The sequence below is a fragment of the Cataglyphis hispanica genome, chromosome 13, assembly GCF_021464435.1.
Source record: "Cataglyphis hispanica isolate Lineage 1 chromosome 13, ULB_Chis1_1.0, whole genome shotgun sequence".
Classification (NCBI taxonomy): domain Eukaryota; kingdom Metazoa; phylum Arthropoda; class Insecta; order Hymenoptera; family Formicidae; genus Cataglyphis; species Cataglyphis hispanica.
The window spans coordinates 5,401,516-5,426,101 of NC_065966.1; the positions used below are offsets into that span (position 1 = coordinate 5,401,516).

General features: G+C 34.4%; 1 protein-coding gene and 3 non-coding genes across 9 annotated transcripts in view; all 4 read left to right on the top strand.

Moving 5' to 3' along the window:
* The window catches only part of LOC126854206 (uncharacterized), an 82,572-nt gene that overhangs the window by 5,462 nt on the left and 52,524 nt on the right, over nucleotides 1-24,586 (top strand). For 2 of the 6 annotated variants that reach the window (XM_050600680.1, XM_050600677.1), the window contains exon 1: nucleotides 20,881-21,094. The exons of the other annotated variants lie outside the window; for them this stretch is intronic. The gene's annotated coding sequence lies outside the window, so the exon portion shown is untranslated. Of the gene's footprint in view, nucleotides 1-20,880; nucleotides 21,095-24,586 lie in introns of those variants that run through there. 6 annotated transcript variants of the gene reach the window in all.
* Nucleotides 7,717-7,798, top strand: Trnas-gcu (transfer RNA serine (anticodon GCU)). Its single transcript has one exon. It is a non-coding gene; the product is annotated as a tRNA-Ser (tRNA).
* Nucleotides 8,186-8,257, top strand: Trnad-guc (transfer RNA aspartic acid (anticodon GUC)). Its single transcript has one exon. It is a non-coding gene; the product is annotated as a tRNA-Asp (tRNA).
* On the top strand, nucleotides 10,177-10,249 carry Trnak-cuu (transfer RNA lysine (anticodon CUU)). The gene has a single exon. It is a non-coding gene; the product is annotated as a tRNA-Lys (tRNA).

Consider the following 24,586-nt stretch of genomic DNA (forward strand, 5'->3'; position numbering starts at 1 on the left):
GGAAACGTAACCTTTTGTATGAATTACAATACATTTTTTAATGCAATCGTTAAAGTTTCTATGTAGATTTTTTTTATAATTATTTTTTGGATAGGAAATTATAAAAATAATAATTTTATAAATTTTAATTTTTTTTTTAACCAATGATATTTTTGAAATTTTTTGAGATTAGATAATTTCTTTCTTCAGAATTCATTTTTAATAATAAGATAGAATCGATAATACAGATGTTAATTTTTTGGAAAAACATGGAAAACCTGGAATTCTCAGGAAATTTTGTTGAAACTCAGGGAATTTTTTAAAAAATTTATTTTTTTATTTTTAGTACATTTGTAGTATATTTGTAAATCTAGCATTTGAAACTTAAGTGACTTTGTGTTTTTTCTTCATATGAATGAAAAGTATTAGAAAATGCGTATAATAAAAAAACTTATTTTAGGAGATTGCATCACAAAAAATGTTTAAAATATTCTTTTTACCTGGAATTTTGAACAAAGATACCTTGGAAGATCAGGGAAATTTTTTACAAGATTTGTAGATACCCTAATATGATTCTTGCATAATGTTCGAATAACTTATTTGACGTTTCCCGGGGCGAATAAACGATACACGTGTTTATCGTAATAGATAATTATTGATCAATCCGTATGATCTAACTTTGCATTCCTCGAGATTGACCGGAGCATTAATCAATGTATAATATCGCGGTTGACCTTATTCAACGGAGACGCCAGTCGTTGTTGGCGCCAGTGATCTTACGACGTGCGAAACTTCAGTGTCCTCGAGAGTGCATTCGTCGATTCGCACGGTGCACGTTGCAACCTAATAGTGAAAGTATCCTTATCAAGGTACGCCCGTCTCTGCGCTGTCGCAAGCGCAGGTGTCTTAGAGATCGTTGGAGCTTCGAGTTAGACTTTCAAAGGAATCATCACAATTCAGGAGATAATTTGACACAAAATTGTAGATGTGATGACTGATTTCACCGGAAAATATATATTTTATAATCTATAAGACCCTCTGCTTTCACTGCCATTAGTTGCAAGCGTGATTTCTTGATGTATATAATTTCCAATACCATCGATAATATTCCTCATCGATGTACGAGGTGACCGGTAATTACGAGATAATTTAGATATCAGATGTTGAATTTATAGATAGCTCGATGATCGCGAAAATACATCTTTCGCCGCAGGATAGATTCATGATGAGCAGTTGGCTCGTAGTATTAAGATTGGAAAGTGACGGAATTGATTCGGGCATCGCCAACCTTGTTAATTAATAAAATAACATTTTAATTTTAATTACAAAAGATACTAATGTCTCGTTCGCGATGAATTATCCCCGCGTCCGTCCCAAACGCGGTCACGATAGTGCGTAATTAGTGTCATCTTAATAGCGGGGTTCATTAACATTAACGATCGTATGGTAATACAAGGAGGGAATAATAATAATCGCGCATTGTTCGCCCCACGATATGATAACGAAGTAGGCAGGAAGAGGAGGCGATCGCCATCGCGACATCCCACGCGAAACCTCGATTAGATTTGTCGAGGAATTGCTAAATTGCGGAAGGATCGGTATTGTTGGTGTGATCGAGAATGAAACTTGAACTAAAGAGGAATACCCTCATTGTCGGAAATCGCAGAATCGTGCGTATGACGCAGATATGCGCGCAATATATGACATAATTGCGAGATATTTATGTGTCATGTATCGAAACATTGACTAAACTGATTAAAGCATGAAAATTTTGTAGGCTACTTTCTACTATTTCTTCTGAATATATGTGCAAAACCTGAGCAGAATTTGGTTTGGAAATTATTTAAGTTTAAAGTTACTATTGTTTCTTATGGAAAATCATTATTGTACAAAATTGGCAAGCAGAAACAGCTAAATAAAGTTTTCACATTTTATATTAACAAAACTCTAACCAATATTTATGCAAAACTTGATCCACTTACTCGCATAAAAATTATTTACTAAAAAAATATTATCTGTTTCTCTCTCTTTTTCTGCAAATTTTTTTGTTTTTTGCAGTTGATTTCAGGAGATATTTATGATCAAAGTTTTTGTCGTAAATTAAGAAAAGTATTAATTACAACTATTTTCTTTTGTGAAGAAGTTAAAACCATATTATTTTGTGATATTTTAATTCTTTTTATAATCCGGATTTATTTATTTGATTTTTCAAATAATATAAACATAAGAAATGTTTTTTTTTTTAATTTTGACAGTTTTTTTCTATAGCCAAAACAATCTTATTAATATCAGATTCTTCGATTTGATATATATATATTTTTTATATAAATTATTATTTGAAATCATTATTTGTTTTATTTTTAGTAGTAAATGCCTCGTTGATGCTCGCGTAATTAATTTCTTGAATTAAATTTCTGTGAAAGTGAAATTTGCTCGAAGTGAATTTAAAGAGAAGCTATTTGTTTATTCAGAATTCGCGCAAAATTCTCACGTTTCATATTCTTCGCTTAAGTTCGCTTAAAAATTTCTCAAGAAGAATTGACGGGAAGAAAAAAAAAAAAAAAACGCGAAACCGAATCCACGGCGAGATATTCGCTCGTAGATCGTTGATATTCCAAAGATAAATTCCGAGGCGTTCGATCGGGCGCGTTCGCTCTTTACGGACCATAGAATTTACAGCTCCGTAGAAATGGGCGAATTTCCATGGAGATGTGCATTCGCTGCGCATACATGGAAATAATTCTCTCCTACGCCATTCGAACGGTCGGCGTAAATGGACACGAACCGTCTGCGATTTCCAATGTAAAATAGTTCGATTATGTATTGTACATTATAATCGAATGAATGCAGACCGTGAATCGAGACGTTCGCGCACAGAGAATTCATTTATTGCAAACATATCGTGATTTTATGGGAAATACAAACTACAATTCATTACAGCAAAATATATCTTGATAATATATTTGTGTAAAAAATAAGATAATAATAATATTATAAATAATAGACGATAAAATAATAGTACCATAATTTTATTTAATTGACGAGGTATCATCACATAAATATTTATATTTGTTGATTCTTAATGCAAATTTCATAAATCTTTCCTCTATCCGTTTATATTTATTATAAAATTACAAAATATATTTATTATAAAATTTATTATAAAATTATAAAATATATTTATTATAAAATTTATATTTATTAATATAAAATTTGCCAGGATTTTAAATAATTTATTTGACGTGAACAAAATGAATGGAAAATTATCACAAAATGACTCAAGTACTAGCGTAAGTTAGTTATAATGAAATGATTTTCTAATCAAAAAGATACGCATTTATCTTCATTGCGTCTGGTAAATTCGCGATTCTCACATAGTCTTCTCTCTGTTTATTAACGCGAGATAAATGAGTGAATATTCTACCGCGTCGTCAATGATCGATAGCACGGACAATATTCAAGTTTCGAGCACACGTGACGTCTCTTTTGACAGCGCGACGCCGAGAGAATGAATCTCGCCGATAAAATTTTATCCGGTATCTCTCTCTCTCTCTCTCTCTCTCTCTCTCTCTCTCTCTGCGGTTTCAATTACGCAACATCGAAACCGAGAGATACACGTTTAACGTGTATCTCGGAGCCGGTTAGTTTCACGACGCGATTGGCCAATCGCGCGTGCGCGCGAGGATTTCGATCGACCGCAGATATCTCCCTTGACTTATGCATATATAACGCAGCCTCGTATATTTAAAAGCCCCGTGCCTTATAAGGTATTCAAGGCGCGAATCTGTTTATTCGAGCACCGGGCAATTATCGCGATACCATCGCGCTCGAATTACGCCGAGACGAGACGGCTGGCGCGAGCGTTTTCGATAGCGCGAGTATCGCGCTATCGAAGGGTGAGATGTGACAGACGTTGGATATATCATATGTTCTTATAATGTGAGAAAACATGCATATATACCGCTGTCTTATAAAGAAATTTAATCGTGCAATTTTAAGCCGTACATTTTAAAAACGACTAAATTATTAATTATTAATTATTTATTTTTTTATTTTTTTTTTTAATTTCTGGTTTGTCAGATACTTGCCTTTTTTTGTAGAGATATTAAATTGGATGTAAAATCGAGATTGAATAGACTCGATTAACACGTTGATGCAAACGCGAACTTTTAAATGATGTCGATTAATTTCTTTCAAAAAGGCAAATAAGAAAAGTCAATTATGCTTCATTAAAACACAGATCGGTATATATAACATTCTTAAGTACAAATATTCCATTAAATATTCAGCCAACATTCATCAGATATTTCGTTGCTCAACTGCTGCGACGAAAACAGGCAGCTGTCAATTCAAGCTATTGGAATTAATTCGAATCGATCGGAGTCCATTGATTGCGATACGGTTCATTTTCGACGAAAAGGAGATGAGTAATTTTGGGAAGGGGATCGCCGTAAAATTGAGATTCGAGGCGATCGTTTTTCGCTGGCCTTTCGTGCACGCTCGACCCTGCATTTTACGTGCCGAGCACACACACACACGCAAGCGCAGTTATTTAGACGTGTTTGCATTGACGTTCGACTCGGGCTAAGTGGCACTTCGCGGCTTTTGCGCGAGCAGCACCTTTTCGTCGCGATAATACGCAGCTGCATTATTCATGGCATCTCGCGCAATGTAGAATTAGAGAAACGCACCTGCGCTCTCTCTCTCTCTCTCTCTCTTTCTCTTTCTGCGCACGAGGATGTCCCGCGGGTAATATATGTCCCCATCCCTGCGCCGTCGTTTCGCGGCTTGAATTAATCGCGTCGACGCGCTGCTGTCACGATGCCGCGAAAGTCTCGGTACACACGTGCACGCTTCGACACGAATACCTGCGTTCGCCGCGGAATTTTAGGATAGACGCGCGTGCGTCTGGATGCCAACAGCAAACAAGATGACGGGACGGATTTCCCGAGATGCGTTGCTTCGTGATTAGTTATTATCTGTATAGAAAATTTCGGAAATCTAATTGAAATCTAATCAGATTTCTCACACGCAAATGAATCACGGATCCCGATTGAGAAATCTAGAAATATTCAAAGAAATATTCAAATCAAAAGTGTAATTGTTTTAAAAATGCGATTTTAAATGGGAAACCCAAGCAAATTCCATTTGCTTTCTCCAATGATTTTTCAAAATTCTCTTTAAATTTTTTTTTAATATTACAATTAAGCAGAATATTTAAAACGATTTACTCAGATAGAAATTTTAGAACGGCTTGACCATGTGAAAATGTCTAATTTTATGTCTTTATTTACTATCGTTCTACATCTATTATTAAAGTAATTTAAACATATAATAATAATATTGGTATATATATATAATAATAATAATATAATTTAAATATAATAATATTGATACATAATAATAATACTAATAATAATTTAGATATATAATAATAATAATATTAATAGTTTAGATATATAATAATAATAATAAATAATATATCAGACGAAGCGCACTACACACACACACACACATACACATCCTCAAATACGTCATTCGCGCACGTGACATCGTCGAACGCAATGACGCGCACACTTCCTCAATCGGAAATCGATAATAACATCGTTGGCTCGCATTGCAAAACCAGAAACCAGACGCGAGTCAGGTTGCATCCGAATTGGTCGCAAAATGCAGCGAAGCACGCGACGATGATTGATTTAGAAATTACCTGGTATACCGATTCTTGCCTCGGGTCAACCTCGATTAATTTCGCGTTTCGAGCATATTGTCATCAATTGTTTCGAGCGGAAATCCTGATTGAACAAAAAAGAATGACATGAAAGAAAATTGATATCATTCAACTTTTACTTTATTATCTTTTCTCTCTCTCTCTTTCTCGCTTCGATATAAGAAATGATACACGATTTAAACATATAAATAGATACAAATTATATTTATTTTAAAGCTTGAATATTATTTGCAATTGTTTTGTCTTTTAAAAATACATCAAAATATAAATCTGAATTTTTTTCATTGCTTTTTATCTGAAATCATGCAGATTCGATCGTGTCGTGAACTAGAACGATGACAGGGAAGCGATATATATATAATTGATTTATCAACTCGGACTAATCACAATTCAATCCAGCAGCGAATGCACTGACACTGATACGATTACGGTACCGAGAACCGCTTCCCTGTGTACCCTCGTGAGTTCTATAGACAAGACGATTATACTGACATTAATTGACTGGAAACGGTAATCTCTTCTTTGCTATCATTTTCACACACATGTGTCTAATCATGTCTTTTATCAAGTTTAATTTATACAATTTTTTTTTGTCGAATCTCAACAATAAACGAACAATTCGTATAATTTAATAATCAAATTTATTTTAACATTTATTATATATTTTATTTATATAAAAAATAATATTTTTTTAAGAGCATGTGAGGGACTTTCATTTTCTTAAAATAACATATTATTATACAATTATCTTAAACTCAAGGATTATTTGCGATTTAAAATTTCTGAAATCTGAATACATTATTTATTATAATATTACTTTACTTTTAAGTTTAATTTAAATAATTTAATTAAAATAATTTTTAAGGACTTTTTAATGAGTCTTTTTTATGACATTTTTATACCAATATAAAGTATTTTCTTTGTGCGTAGAAATACTTCCATATATTTCAAAGTAATAATCTCACATTTACGATACAAATAAAAACGTTGAACTTTAACAAGTTAAATTCTACTCGCTTATCTCACGCAATGTATCACGTGAAAAAAATAATTATGACTTTATAAATTTCTTACAAGATCCCGAGTTTTTAAAATGGGATCTGCCTGAGTGTGTACCTGTATTGTTTAAGATTTACCGTGACGGCAAATTTATCGCTGCGGAGGCGGCAATTTTATGTCGGCACGCGTATCGGGTCTGTGTTTATCCGCCTGAAATCGGCCAAAACTTTTGTAATAAAAGTTTCGGCTTAATCGTGGCCACTCGGCCACTGGTAATCATGTTAAAGTGACTTGTTACACGAGACCACATTACATAGTTGTTTCTTTCAATTTATCGATACGCGCTCTCGGAAAGAGCGAAGCATCGTTTATCGTTCATTCGCCAATTAGATTTCAGATAAGCAAGCAGTAACTTATGACGATGAAATATGCGCCAACGTTAAGAATAATTAAAGGTTGTCGTATATGTAACAAACATATAATTTAACTTGATACACACTGTATGTTCTGACAATTTTTATTTAATTAGAGGAATTACATGAAATTTATGCTGCGATAAAAATGTTTATTAAATCTTTTTTTATAATAGCACATTAATTATAATAATATATTTATTTTTTGATAAACAAAAAAAAAGATTTTTTTTTCTAGGAAATTTATTTGTATAAATTATTTAAAATGAAAAAAATTAATATAATAATTATTTTATAATAATTTTCCACAATAAAATTTTATAAAAATATTTTATATACGTACTTTATATAAAATATGATAAATAATATTTATCATTACTAAGAATAATATTTTAACATTGTAAATAGCTTAAAGAAAATTATTTCTACAAATATACATTTTGTCTCCTTTTATTAATATATCACTCGAAAAAAATTATTTCTACAAATATATATTTTGATTCTCTTTATTAATATATTGAAAAATATTTAAATAAGGAAATAGATGTTCGGGATGAATTATGGTCTGTATATTGAAACAAAAATGCAGATGTAGACGAGGTGGCCGAGTGGTTAAGGCGTTGGACTGCTAATCCAATGTGCTCTGCACGCGTGGGTTCGAATCCCATCCTCGTCGGTTTCTTTTTTGTTCTGCAAGATTTACACGTAGAATTTTGCATTTAATATAAATATAAATGAATTATAATATTACAGGCTACGTATTTTCTTTTGCATTTACGAAATAAATCAGCTGTTCGCTTCCGAATTCAGGAAACAAATTGTGAATATATCTTAACGAACACATATATAAAGAAACGAGAAATTTATTTTAAATGAATTAAAGGATTTATTATTTAAGTATATTAATGTTTTTTCAAGTATTAATATTTCTGATGCTATTCTATTATTGACGCATTGATTATCTCTCTTTTCAAAGCTTTTTAAATTAATAAAATAATTTTATAGTTTTTACGAGATTATATGTCTTTTTAGTACAGTTAGTAGGAAACCCTCCCTCAAGAAATCCTCGATAGTATAGTGGTTAGTATCCCCGCCTGTCACGCGGGAGACCGGGGTTCGATTCCCCGTCGAGGAGAGAACTTATTTTTGTACCTGCCTTATCGAAATATTTTTGATGTTATTGCAAAATCGCGATAAATGTTGGTATCGAGACTTTTCCATCTCTCGAAACTCGTCAAATTTGCTATTGAAATTAAATTTTTCAAATATTTCCCGCGCGAGAAATAAACAATGCACAATTGTTGCAATTACAAAGAAAGATCTCTCCTCAGTAAATGTATTTTTTTATTTCAACGAATTAAATTAGAAAAATTCAAACGATGCGCGCGGCTCTCTTTGACGCTCGTGCACAACAATCGATAATGCGACAGACGCCCCCCCATGGTTTACTGCGGTTTAAAGTGGCGTGGTTTTCTTGAACCGGTGTTTATTCCTCGGCAGTGCGGTAACTCTGGACTAGAAAGCCCCGTGAGATACCGGCGAGAGAGGAGGGGCCCTAAAGGCGACGCGTGCCAAAAAGACGGCGGGAAGGGAAATTATGGTGGTGCACGGATCGATTATTCCCGGTACACACAATACACTCGCGCGATGCTTACTGTCGCTTTAGAGATTTACTATTGCTCGCATTCATGGCGGCTTAATGTAAATTCACGCGTTTCCGATAGAAAGCGCCTATGGGGCTTTAAATGGGGCCGGAGTGCTTAAAAGGGGACTAGATAGCAATTTGCGAGATAGATACGATTTACGTATTCATCGTACTATCCTGTGCGTACAGGGTGTGTCGAGAAAAGCGTAGTTAATTTGTATGATAGGATCTGTTTAGTTGAACAACTCATTTTAGATAAAAGTTTTCATTTTTTAAACAAAAAAAAAATAATTAATATTTAATAATGATATTTGTAAATATTTAGTTTAGGCCTTAATTAAATATTAATTAATTATTAGAAACGTGTTGATACAAATGGAGATATTAAATAATTTCATATTAAGATTACAAGAAAAATATAATCAGCTTCACAATTCTCCAAAAATTATCGTCAAACATATTTCGAGAACACTGTATATATAAAGTGGTGAAACTGAGCTATGATCGGTAATTTTGCTGCACACTCGTGGCATTAATTATGTAGTCTCACTTATGTAGTCCACTTATGAGGTATTTTTTTTGAATGTGCATTATATTTATATCACGTGACGAGGGAAAATTTGCTATGGACTTGCTATTATAAACCTGCGTTTATCCAATCGTGGGACTCTTTATTTTGCTAATTTTAATGTGGCTATTTTACTCGATTTTTTTAATTAGGCACATAATTTTCGAGAGCGAGATATATATGTGTGTGTGTGTATTTAAATAATAAAGCAAAGTATATATATCGCGAAATATGCTAACTTGATAAGTGCATATATTTGAATGAAGATCCTGTTTTATTTACACTAATGAATGATACGCTTATCTTCGCTCTCCCCGAAAGATAAGAAAGATAAAGTTAATCTTTTTGATGCAAAAATTCACGCGTTATATATCTGTAGATTAGGGTTGGGTAGTAATTAAAGTTAAATAGTTAAAAGTTAAGTTAAAAAGTTGAAAAGTTAATAACTTTTAATTTAACTTAGTTAATTTTTAATTTAAACTAATTATTTTTTAATTTATTAATATTAACTTATTAACTTTTTTTTTATACAAGTTAAAATAATTCATCAATATTAAAATTATATGAAAATGGTTGATCATAATGCAAATATTCAATTTGTCATGCAACATGTCGATTTACTGTTTGATAAAAAATTAACTTTTAACTTTAATAAGTTAACAATTTTTTAACTTAACTTTAACTAAATTAATTTTTGGGCCATTAGCTTTAAACCTTATCTAGTTAAAAAAAAAAAAAATAACTTATCCAACCTTACCGTATATATGCATGTATGTTTTACTAATTGCGTGTGAAATATACTCACGAATAATTTTATTATAGTCAAGATGATCGTGTAACAGCCCGGCTAGCTCAGTCGGTAGAGCATGAGACTCTTAATCTCAGGGTCGTGGGTTCGAGCCCCACGTTGGGCGACTTACTTTTTGGCAATATTTGAGGATAGATATGAAGAAAATATGAAATCATTAATTTTTGATTAGCAGCGATTGTCTCACGAAGGTGATACACGTGACAATTTTTATGAAATGTAATCGCAGATATAAGCTCACACGATTACACTCCCAACGGAGAGATCAAAGTCTTCTCAATTAGAATTCGTATTGCGTATTGAGAGATAGTTTCAAATAGTTATCATAGTTTTATTTCCGCAGAATCGATCGATAAATTGATTGTATAATCGATGCAAAAATTAATAAATTCATTAAAAATAAATTAATTCATTAGCTGTTGAAACGAGCAAGTGAAACGAGTTATGAATGATTGTATATAATGCGCTTTTCGAGCAAAATATTTGCCTTCACGAGTTCCACTTTCGAACTTTATTTGCTAAACAAAGTCGAACAGGTGATTCGAGAGGTACAAAGTACAGCAGGAGTTTTCGAACGTACGCAGCTGGTAGTACACGGTGAAAATGAAAAAAACAAACGATCTCGGCTCGCGAGGAAGTCGCGGTGGATCACAAACACGGTTGTTCAAATATTTCTACTTCTACTATTTCTTCTTTTATTGCGCAACAATATGAAATAGAAGACGTTTTCATTAGCGGTTCTTTTATCTCCCAGTCAACAGATAGAATTTCGTGCGATTGTTTCTTCATATTTCTTATAATAGACTTGAAGTGGATGTCTCTCAAATCATAAATCGGAAAGATAAATCAAAAGTAAATATCTGCATCATTTTTGATAGAGAGAAATAAATCAAAATGAATATATTGTGTGAGAGAATTTTTTTTTCATGTTAGAATGCTATGTTTTAGTGTTTTGTGGTAGCAAAAAAATTGATAACATGATGCCTGTATTGATGAGACATTCTTATGCAAATTGAAAATCCACGTGCCTCAAATTTATAATGCAGTTTGCAGTTACTTAAATAGTTAAATATATAAATATTTTATCTTCTTTTAAATGCTGAAATTTATTAAACCACGTATGATTTTTTACAACTTTTATTTATATAAAATAAATCACGGATATCCATTTATTCGTCTGCGACAGGAATTGAATTGGGAATCGAGCCTAAAAATAGTTTTTTTTTTTCGGGAACATTTTTCTCGACGAAGTTTCGTCGAGGAGAATTGGTAGTCGATCAACGGTGAAAAAAACGATTTCGTCCATTGACTAGCGTCCGGTTTGACCAGTCGAGGACACGACAAAGGGCTGACGAGGAAGGAAAAAAGAAGGATATAGAGTTCGATTGCTTTTCCTTCTGGCTGCGAGTAATATCGCGTCTTTTCAAGGTAAAACGAATAGTTTCGCGACAATGGATCTTGGACGAAGGACTCACCGATGTGTCTCGAAGCGTCGTAAGGAACATTTTCTTTCTATTTTTGTCTCATCGCAACCGTAGCAGGATAAAAGTATTGATATAGGATGGAGCATCCTTTCGTCGGATAAAATAATAAACCAGAATTAAAAAAAGTAAAAATAAAAGAGGTCGATAAATTCACAAATCGTACCTGAATTGTAACGATAAAATCTAAAAGGACTACCCGATAATTATCGAAGATCGATAATTAGATTTTTATCTGACAGAATTCTCCGTATGAATAATATCGGAGGAATAATTAATTAAACTAAAACTTTAGGAATAATTAATTTAAATTAAAACTTTAATAATAGAAAAAGATATGTATATTTTTTAAACTCTTTTCTTAAATTAATAATTTACAAAAATTCAAAAACATTGATTAAAAAACTTTTTGTCTAATGAATATTGTCTCTAATAAATATTCTTTCTCTCTTTTTTTCTCGTTCTTTTTTGTTTCTTACAATTTCGTACAACGGGTATTCACGATCATAAGTTTTTATCATAAATTAGGAAAAATATTAATTACAACTATTTTTTTCACAAAAACCAATTTTTTTTATTAAAAATCATATTATTTTATGATCCTTTAATTATTTTTATAATCCGGATTTATTTATTTGATTTTTCAAACAATATAAACTTAAGTAAAATGTTTTCTTTTAATTTTGATAATTTTTTGCTATTGTACAGCTAAAACATCCTTAAAAAGTTCAAATTTAATCCTGTATCTTATATTTCCTCCACTTATCACATTGAAAATATTTTTTCTATAAGGCTATGCAAATTTTTCAATTTATTGCGAAATTATGTTTGTTCTGACGTAGAATTTCTCGCGTGACGTGAAAGGCACATAAAGCGGGATGTATGCGCATGCCACATGTCCCATGTGTTATAGTTATTTCATCGTGAGGATTTGCGGTTTGTATGGCGTAAAAGGTGCACCGTAAATCCGCGGATTTCGATGAATGGCGCGCGTCATCTCGTCATATCGGCGCGACCTTCCAGATATAATGGCCCTTGCACAGCTCGTCAGCATCCTTCCATAAACGTGTGTCGTTAATCAAACGAGATTTACGCCCTTCTCAGCGATTCTTGTGTCGCGTAACGAGAATGTGAATTTCGTCGTGATCGACTATTGTCTCTAACAAAACGCTTTCAGCTACCTCTTTTGAATGAAATAAAAAAAAATTATTTTATTAATCTCGTGTAGATAACTAATTATTCCTATAGCGTTTTCTAATAATTCCTATTAGCATCTTGACGCTGAGAAATTTATTGATGAATATTTATTGATGAATAATGAGAATGTATAACAAGCAGGTTCATATTTATCATTGCCAATCAATAGCGCACAAAGGAATACAATAATAAAACGATAAGCGATGCAACGCACAATCTGCACCGTGCCGCTTGTTGAGCCGGGAATATTCGTGTTTGTTGAGGCCGATTAATTAAATGATCGCGATTGACGTGCCGCGAATTCGCGCGCGAAAATGCAAGAGACCCTGTGCGAATTTCACAGCGGATTACCGATGCTCATTTGAGAGAGAGAACGCGGCGCCTATCATCGTGTGTACATAAAAGGAGAAGCACGCGCGACTAGTTGTCGGTTTAAAGAAAAAAAAAAAAGAGAGAGAAGAGGGGAGAGAAAGAAAAAGAAAAAGAGAACAGTCGGAGCTGGATTCGAGCAAGCCGGGAGGCGCTCAGCTGTTCGAGGGTCGTCAAACACGAGGCGAGCGAGGGTCGGCACGCCGCAAAAGATCCCGATGAAATAAATATACACGAGGAGGAGGGAGGTAAAAACCGCGCCCCCAAAGAACGCGTCGCACCCTCGCGCGCGTTATGATGCGTTTGACGTTGTCGTTTCAACACAAAGCCACCCCACTCGCATACTTCACCAACGACGAGTCACGGTAAACGAAGGCGTATAATTGCGGCCGCGATGCCGCCTGTTTGCGGAACCTCACCTACGGTTGATCGATGCGCCACTCCAGCTTCAGAGAGTTCGTTAATCCTTGTTTAGCAGAATTCTAATGGATAATATTGTATTTTCGACACTCGAATTAGATTGTCGTTGTCCGACGACCAGGTTTTTCGATCCACTCTCGGACAGAAGCGCGTAAGTCGTCTGTAAAAAAAAAAAAAACAAGATGAAAATTATGCAAATTGTGGAAACTTGCGCATCGCTTTCTTATTATTTTATTTTGTTCTCAAGCTTAAGCTCCTTAAAGCAAGCGGGTTTTTCAATTTTGTCTCCCTCAAAATTTGCGAAAGTTACAGCGGGTGCAGTCACTCCTGAAAAAATTCAAAATTTATAAAAAATGAATTCTTTCACCAAATTCAATATTAACCATCTTTTAATAACTCTTTTAAATAAATCTTTTAAATATTCTATCCATGTAAAAAAAATTTAACCTGATATCTGAAAATTTGCGAAAGTCAGAGCGTGTACAGACATTTGTCAAAAAATTCAAAACTTTATCAAAAAAAAAAAAACTTATCGATATTCATTTAATTCAATATCAACTATCTTCTAATGATGTTCTATTTACGTAAAAAAAAAATTTAAATTGATATCTAAAAATTCGCAACAATTAGAGCACTTATCCTTTAATGATACTCTTTATTTTTTTTAATGTAGCTCGATATTTTAAAAATTGCGAAAATTAAAGATTGTATTATATATATATATATATATATATATATATATATATATATATATATATATATATACACATACATACGGACATTTAAAGAAAAAATTATTTTTTGATGTTTTGGAACTGAACACATGGCATAAAATGAAGAAAAAAATTTGTCACGAAAACAAGGCTTCTTCTATGAGGAAGCAAAACTCATGTTTCGGAGACGTAACGCTTTACGATCGTGCGGGAGGCACGAAAAGCTCTCCTCTTCTAGAGGGCGGAATTTTTTTGTGAGCTCTCTCTTCCGGCACGCTCGGCCAGGCGTAGAATCCGCGCTCGCGCGGTCCTCTAACGAGCCGTGAAATGAACCATACATTGTTCCGGGCGTCGCGTACGCGCGTTCACACGTGCGCCCGAAATCGAAAGGAGAGACCGCCGGTGTGAGTTGTGCAAGGAAAGCGGTTCGATTAACCGTAAAATTCGCCACCACCGAGCCACCGCGACGAGATTCTCTTGACCAAGAGCGATTGCTATACCGGCGTTGCATCTCCTGCTGTCGATGCATTACGAAGCGAGTCCCTTGAATGATTTTTTTTTTTCACATACTGTCAAAATAAAAATGCAAAATATCGCGATTCGCGATAATTTCTTAAATTATTTTTGTTTATTTATTTAATTATTGTATTATTTGTTTATTTAATTATTTTTACGAATACTTGAAACAACACATGTGTGATTTATAATTATTTATTTATTTTTTATAAATTATATTTATTTAATTTAAATGACGCAAAATGTTACAAAAATTTACGTATATTTATGTATAAATTTAAATTTATGTATATATATATATATATGCGTATTGAGCAAACTGTGCAATGTAAATAAGAAAAATAGGTCTGCCCATCGATTTTGATTTCCAGCGCGGAAGTCCTGCTCCAGTTACCGTCACCCTATGCTTCGTCCTAAACGTCGGAAGTCGACCTTAATACTTTATCGCTCCGCCGATGGTTTCTCGATAAAATATTCACAAAGCTGCTCTGCATTCAAAGTTCAATCTTCCACTCAAACTGCAGAATAACCTATATATATATATATATATATATATATATATATATATATATATATATATTTGATCGCATATATAATATTGTAGAAAATAATTTTTTATTTTAAAATTAGACAATCAAAGCAGTACATATATATAAGAATTTTAAAGATATACATATATATAATAATTATAAATTATATATATATATATATAGTTCTTGTAAATATTTTTTATTGACTCATTTTTTTTTATAATGAGATGAAATGAAACATTTTTGATGAACCGCAAAGAAACTGAGAATATATTCGATTTTTTCTTTGAAATTCGAGAAATGTCCCAACTTCCTGCAGCATAATTTCTTTTGAATTCTGGCTATGAAACCGGGGAATTTCGTGTTACAGAACCCGCTGAAATACGACGTCATCAAAATCTCGTCGCGCTATTCCGTGCCTTCGCGAACAATCGTTCCTCTTTCTTCCTTTTTTTTTCGTGTCGCAGAATTGCGCGTCGTGGGTGTGCCACGTCGTAATGCGGTGGATGACATCAGGTATTTCCGGTTTTCGCGTCCTTCGCGGTTACACGTTAGCCGAATCTGGTCACGGGATAATTCGCGAGAAAGCGTCGATCGAGCGAATTGTGGTGGAGGACACGCGCTTTTTTATTAAACAGTCAAAAATATTTTTTTTTTTTTTTATTTTGACAGTTTTTTGCTACTATTGTACAGCCAAAACATCCTTAATAGAAACGTCATGCTGTCACGCACGCCGATGCGATTTTCCATTATGAGAAAATTTGTATCGCGAGATGGGAAATTTTCTCGAATATCGACGAACCGTTCATAAATCGGGAATTAGGTTGTTCGCATCCATTTTGATAAAATCGCCGTCTCGCCGGTTATCGACATTTCGCGTATAGACTTACACGATATGCGGTTGGTTGCTAGTTCAGAAATATAGTATTTTCTCTGCTCGAGAAAGAGAGATCCGCCTCTACCAGATTATTCCGTTATCGCGGAAGAAATCGAAAGATCGACCGATAGGAAGCGTCCGTCCGGGATTACTGCCTACACTTTACGGAAGTAAAGCGCACACGCGGCGGTATCGAATACCCCGGTGACATCCAATAATCCCAGGATACGACCGAGGGCGAACGTGACTCGTGAGAAGCAGTCCGTAAATCGCGATAATAATCGGCGCTCTCTTTAATAACGACGCTATATAGCAGCAAAATGTTGCGCGTTGCTAAGATACTTGGAAGGATATTTACGTCGATGCTAAAGCGTATTAATTATTATTATTATTTATTATTATTATTATTATTTATTATTTATTTTTGTAATTAATTCGATACTCCTGCAATGACGAAGATTCTTCTCTATTTTTTGTTTATATATTCGATAAAGACAGAAGCTGACTCGGTAATTTTAGAGCACCTTGTATTTTGCTTGCTGCTTATTTTTTTTTATATTAATGACGTAAAAAGGGATAATCGATCGATTAATGTTTTGCCATAGGAACAGGTATTTCTAATTTTTTCGACGTGAGTCAAAATTGCCAATCTCTCGCATATGTTTTCTTTTAATCCGCGGCTGTAAAAAAGGGCGCGGAAAAGACCGGCGTCGGCGGTTTCCGAAACTATACATATAATCACGTCGCGCCGCGCATTATCCGCGGAAAAGCTGGCGCAGCTTCCGTACTGGACGCCAGCCAGGATAAATATCAATTTTACGATGTCTGCGGATACGCGCGTTCTCGCGCATTTTGCTCGGCCAAACTCGCATGTTGCCGGCAGCAGAAGCCCTCCCTGAATTGTAGCCGATTCGATTTATCGTCGCGGATTCCGACAAGTGAGTCACGTTTAACTCTAAAACACTAACTATTTCTTTCGTCGGACAAAATCAAACGCAAAATAAATAATTATTATAATAATTATTAAAATCAATAATTTTTCCATAAAAATATTATATATTACGTAATATAAATTTTAGAATAAAATTCTCCGGTCTTTGTGATACGTCATTATATATTCTTTTAGATATTCACTTCCCTTAATGAAAACGAAAATTGCTCGCGTACATGTATCGTGCAAATTCTCTCGCTACTTTATGTTATCATTTTCTTTTCTTTATTTTAATTAATATTCTTTTTAAGCATAGACGCGAACCGGTTATTATTTAATCTAGCCTTCCGGCGTTGCACCAGTAGCTTTACGATTCTCATAAAAGTTGTTTCAGATGGTAGATTTTTTTTTTTTTTTTGCAATTTGAAAAGTAGAGTTTTATGCAGATAAATGCTGAGATTTTCGAAGAAAGAATGTTGAATAATAGCGCGTGTAGTGAAATAAATTGCATCGTACTGTTCGAATACTAAGTCAGTTTACGTAATGCTATTGTTACAAACTCGTGATTACACATTTGACAAGTAGATTATGATGAAAGTTTGATGGATGCTTTTGTTAAATAATTAAATGTTTTGTTATATGGAAAATTATTGTGTGCGTTACGTTATAAATTTGTATTGATTTGTTAAGAATAGGTCGTTCAATATTCGAATAATTAAATAATTTATCCAATAGCGTCTCTTATTTGTAGCAAATATGGATCGCCATTGAAATTTTTATAACTTGATACGATTCTCTCTCGCCCAATGTAATATTTAACAATCTGAGATAACACTCGGGAAAGGAAAAGATTCGCAATTTTCAGATAAGACGAACTTACACCGAACAAAGGTTTAATCAGTTTTCCGGATAAATGAATTATAAGAGAAACTCGTGATAATATTAACGTCGAATTTGCGGCGTAAGCGTAATCACTTTAGCGAATATTACCTTGGATAATGCACGGCGCGCTTAAACTAACCCCGAGTCCATTATCGGCCGCGTCACTCTTCGTTATTAGATGAAAAATTAACGGTCGATCAATCAGGATCAATTTCAGAAATGATGCTGCTGCGACTGCCAAGATAGACGCGCTTTATTTTTATTTTCTCACAGGATGATTATACATATAGACAGGCGCGGCAAAGGATATTCATATCTGGCACGATTTCTCCTCTCGCGCGCGTCAAACCGTCAATTATCGTCCATTAATCTCTTATTGCACGATCGACTCGGTCAAACATTTAATTATAATTCTCACGTATAAAGATGTTGTCGTGTCATAATAAAATTGGAAATATATTAATACGAAGATTATTATGCCTCATAAATCATTGTTAGTGTTAAATTACAAGCCTAGTACATTTGAATACGATATCGAGAAGAGATAGAGAAATATTATAGACGGGAGTTTTGCTTTTTTAGTACTGAAGTGTTTACCCATACATTAACACGTATTGTACGCGCGCATATATTGAACGGTTGAGTAATTCGCATGGTACGCGAATTACCGTGATATAACGATGTAATTAATGTACTACACAGAAATTCCTGCCGCATTGCATTTTGATCATAATACACTTTGACGGGATACACAATAGCGGACTCGATTCTGAATTAGATCAGCAATTAAAGTCGTCGCAAGAATAGGAAGTGTAATTATTTATAAAATTAATAATCTATTGATTTAAATAAAGAAAATAATTAATACTTTAAAAGCCTCATTATACATATATATATATATATATATTACTTTCTAAAATAATAAAATTTAATAGATGAAATTGAACTTGTCTAGTGAATATATATATAGGGTGTTTCAGGAGAAATGCAGTATTCTAGGACACGATTGTACACATCATTTTAATCTAAAAAATCTAAAAAAAATTTATATAAACATATGTCCTATTATTAATTATTATTGTTGTTGTTGTTATTATTATTATTATTATTATTATTATTATTGTTTTTGTAAATTAAAATTTAATGTAAAAATGTTTTATAGAATTTGGTTCCACTAACAATAAATGAATAAATGTATTTGTTCTTGAGATTGAACACGCGGTATCTTTATGATTGTTTATATAAACTTTTTTGATTAAAATAATATATACATTCATATCCTAGAATACTGATGATCATTCCTTCTGAAATACCCTGCACATGTGACAAATCAGAATAAAATTTCATCACATTTAACATAACTGTAAGCGGAAATGCGAGGATTATTTGATAACAGACTCAATGTCGAACGAAGTTTAACGATTTAAAGTTTCTCTCGCGCTATTTAGACGCTCTGCGCAATGTTTTAAATCCCGTGTGCAAACTCGAACTCATCAGAGTTACGCGCTTGAGGGCCGTCACTTGGAGCCCCTGATTTTCCGCTTCATCGGGACCATCGCCAACGCACTCCGTACCGGCCGGCCGTATGCTAATCGGGTGCATAGCGAGAGTATACCACCCTCTAAAGGAGGGCGATACCGGCTGGCCGGTAGGGCTGCTAGAGTCCCCCGGCGGGTGATCCCTTCGATGCGAGTAAGTGGCATCGTGCGTAGGAACAAGGGCGTGCGGATTTTATGGTACATTTTTTTGTTGGATTTAACGGCGATTACGTGCACATGCGTCATTCGCGAACGGACTTTGAAGGATAGTAACGTGACCGCGCGTGAGAGAAATCGCATGGGCGACGCAAAATTTGTCGCTTGTTATCGTTACGATCGAGGGACAAAGGGGACGTAGAAAAAACTTTTAGTGATTATTTAAAAGAATTATATATGGTTAACATTGTTGTGCTTTTGATGATTTTTGGAATCTGATTGTTTTAAAATGCTCTGACACATTTATTTAAATGTATTGGATTTATATAAGAATAATGTTCGTTAAGCAGTTAAATAAGGGAATATTGTATAGGAAATACAGAGAAAGAGAGAGAGAATTATAATTTATTTTAGAGTTGTTATAATTTATTTTTCAATTATTAATTGTTCAATATTAAATTTGCTTAAGTATCTAAAATATTTTTGCAACTTTGACTAAAGGTTTTTCAAAAACTTAACTTGGTATTAAAAACTTAACGCCATTTTTACAGCCAAATTCGTAATCAGTGTTAAAAAATCTATCAAAAACGACTTGACAGAACTTAAGACAAAAAGTCTTATTACATCGATCGCTATTATTTTCGAAATAATGTCTACATCATTTTCTTTTTCCTTCCAACTTAATATCGGGAGGAGAACTAGCGTTCGGAAACTTTGCCTCCTGTGTAAGACATAAATATTAATCCACTCTATCCTATCCTTATCACGGGATTCTCCAAATGCGGTTGGCTCAAGGGAACCCGAAGGGCACAGAGTCGGTCGACTTTCCGTAGAACTTCTATCTCGTTCGCAACACGTGACTCCCGATGGTGGGAAGGAGGAGCATTCAGGTCCTTCTATTTCGGGGATTTGCGCGTGGCGTAAAAAACCGGTAATTCGCAGACAGGACATTCCCTCAGTGTCGACGTTCCTTTGGGACGCATCGTACGAACGACGCGGTGTCAGAGAAGAGGCGCCCTTTCCCTACGGCCCTGTCGCTCTCCCTCCCTCTCCCCACCCCGCTCGTCGTCGCCGTAGCCGGCAGCAGCGCTCGTTGTCAGTCTCGCTCGAGCTACCGTCACGTGCGGACGGTTTTTCTCCGTTCGCTCGCGTCCGCTCGCCACCGAGCATTCGCGAGCGTGATCGCGAATAGACGCAGTGCGAAACGGCACAGTTGTCAGAATTAAGTGTCGCTTCTTACATTGTGAACGGTTGCAAAAATAAGAAATTGTGAGTCTTTCCAAAATAGCGGCGACGCAGCACGCTGAAACCGATGGGGGATGATGTTCGATGGAGAAAAAGGTATGAGAATCTTGTTTTCGATTATGAAAAGGGGATTGGATTAGACGAATGCGTTTAATCGCGAGTGTGCGTCACCGCGGGATGAAATCCTTTGATGAAGCTCGGTCGCGGGATTGGCTAAGGGACGTGATTTTTTTCGAGTATTTGTAAGGTTGAAAGGTTCGGCTCGATTACAGGCATTCGGCAAATACGATCGCATTCGGCATGTGACGTTTGGTGGGCACGTTGTAATTTTGGCATGCAGAGCTTGGAATCGTCCAAATATTTATCCGTCGGGAGATTTGAATCAGGAATTTAAGTATACATTGCAAGATATATATATATATATATATATATATATATATATATATATATATCTTTCTCTTGTTAAAAGCTGTATTTTTTCCTTTGAATATCTAAAACATTAAATACATCTTAATATTAATATATGCGAAATATAACATCGAAATATACATAGAGATGTGAAAAATATTTGAATTTAAGATTGATGAGTGTTTTAAAATTTGATATATATTTGACATATATTTGACAATTAAAATTTGACATATATTTGATAATTTTTTTTTTTCACGTTTGTCACATGTTTTTTATTTTCGAAAATTTCGCTTTGACACTTTTCGATATGTCACCTATGTGTGTTACTTATAAAATAAAATAATAGAATAATTTATACAAAATTATACACGATATTATACTAGTCTTAAAAATTAGGACATTCTACAAGTACACATATTCATATATAATTCGCTTATATTCTTTTTCATTTTATTCAAGTACACAGATATCATTATCGCTATTATTACGAAATAATTATATCAAATACAAGTCCACTATTGTTTATCGTTGTTACATATTAGACTTTTGATACGCGTTACCGTGACTAATGCCAGATTATTTGTCTACTTTCTCATGGGAATATATCTCGCCCGTATAATCGCGCGGTTGTAATTCCTGCCAAGGAGATTCCTTTCGTCGATAGGATTCAGAGCGTCGCAGGTCGGCGCATCGCGAACCCCACGTAAGAGTCTCGTGGCAATTTCTCCGCGAATTTCTCCTGGCAATTTCTAAAAGCGACTCGCGCTCCTCTCCTCGCCGTGGCTTATTACATGGCTCGTGACCTCGCGCGGAAAAGTCCGACGAAGAGGATGAATCCAGGCGGCTTGGAATGAATGAATTCACGTACAGGCATCGCGGGGAAATGGTGTGAGTCTTGTCTTTCGTGATTCGACGATTTGTGGAGATGAAGAGGTGGAGAAGAATTTCGCGACGGAAACGTACGTGCGGTGTACGCCTTGCCATACGTTCCCATCACAATCTCGCGCTTCCGGTGATCACAGACAGCCCGCTAGAAAGTTTGAGCGGCTTGAAAGGCTTCTTCGTCATGCCCTCATGATTCGAGAAAATTTACACGCGTAACTCGATTGCGTTACGCTATTTCGTTATTTAATCTTCAAGCAGACCCTCATCCGTATGATATTAGCATTATTTAAAGTTATATAAATCAAGCGATCAAATTTAAATTATATTTATTAAATATTGATATAAGTAAACATTAATATTAATATACATATAAAGAAATATTTGTATTTATTAATCAAATATTAATTTATGTATAATACAGTTAATTATATATATGTATCGAATTGCATTTTACTATAATGTTAATGCAATCGATTCACTCTGACCTGAGGGAAGCAACGGCAGAACTTAATCAAGATTTCGTTCCCACGAGAAGTATACATATATATGATTATTACGTGCAGCAACCCAAACTTCTAATTGTCATAATTTGACAACGCCCACGGGCGGAGCGCTGTAATTCCCGAACTTAATGATGCGACTCGAGCCGCGGAGACAGATCGAAGCAAGTTTTTTTTTTTTTCCCTCCCCAGCTTAAAGTTAAGAGCGACGCGGAGGAAGCGGTATCGCGTTCGCGAGGAAAAGGGGTGGCTGCGAAGTGCGACCGTTTAATCGCCCCAACTTCGACAACTCCCGCTCTCTGCCTCGCGGCGCCTTTAAGAGCGAAACACACGTGAATTACAGCACTGCAGTGCGACGTGGGTAAAGTGCACAGCCCATCGACGCCCTTTTAAAGATGTTTGGGCTGTACAATAGCAGCAAAAAAATTGTCAAAATTGTAAAAAAGAAAATATTTCTTACGTTTATACTGTTTGAAAAATTAAATAAATAAATACGGATTATAAAAACAATTAAAGTATCACAAAATAATATCGTTTTTAACGTTTTCGTAAAAGAAAATAGTTGTAATTAATATTTTTCTCTTTTATGATGAAAGCTTTTGATCGTCAATATCCTTTGAGATCAACTATGAGAAACAAAAAAAATGGATTTAAATTAAGTATTGCACAAATATTTATTAGAGTTTTTTTAATATATATGAAAATTTTTATTTTGTTAGTATTGTTTTTTCTTTGTCAAAGTATTATAATACGCGATTTTCTATAAGAATCAACTAACTATAAACTTAATAATTTGCAATAAAATAATGAAAGTTTTGCACAGATACTCGGGAGAAATAGTAGAACAGTCTACGAAATTGTCTTGCTTTTGTCAATGTTTTGACATATGACACACACATCTTTAAAGATATCGTCGGCCTTGAATAAACACGATTCGAAAACGTAGATGACCGTCGTTTTTTAACAATTAAAATTGATATGGGAAAAAAATAAATTTAATTTTATTGAAGTTTTGAAAGCTCATAGATTCATGTATTGTTAATAAAAATGGAAATTATTTCCCTTTTTTCTTCGAATTTTTTTTTTCTTTTTATTCACGTAATTAAAGGCCTTTAGCATTTAATCCCGCGAAGAAAATCTCTTTCGACGGGGAGAGGATAGAGACATCCCGTGGGTACAGTCAAGAGCCTTGACTTCAGGATCGAGTGGGTGGAAAGTTATCCTGGGAGATCCTAGTCTTCGTTCTCGAGAGCTACTTTGAGGGTGGAGGGAGTGAGAGACCGTGCAGGGGACTATGATGGAATCTGTTCAGTGACCATAAAAGGCACGTTATTGTCTGCTCCCGAAAACACCCGAGAAACCTCTCTCTCAGAAGGAAGTAGATGTGAAAATTTGTAGACTGACCATATGATTGTTTTATCCGAGGTGTCAATAGTTTTGTCAACTGAAAGGTACGATTCCTCTTGTCTCTTAAGGTGTCGATAAAGATGATAAAGTATTTTCTGAAAATAGTTTGCAAAGAATCGAGGGGTGATGTTTATTGATAAGGAAAAAACATAGCCAGCAAAATAAACATTGTCACACATATTAAGAAAATTAATCAATATTTATGCAAAATTTGATTTAGATTTTCTTACGTTTAAAAATTGTTTACTAAAATTTGTAGAAAAATATTATCTTTCTCTGTCTCTCCTTCTGCAAATTACTTGTCCTTTTTTGTTTCTTACAATTGATTTCAGGGGGTATTCACGGACGAACGTTTTTGTCATAAATTAGGGAAGATATTAATTAT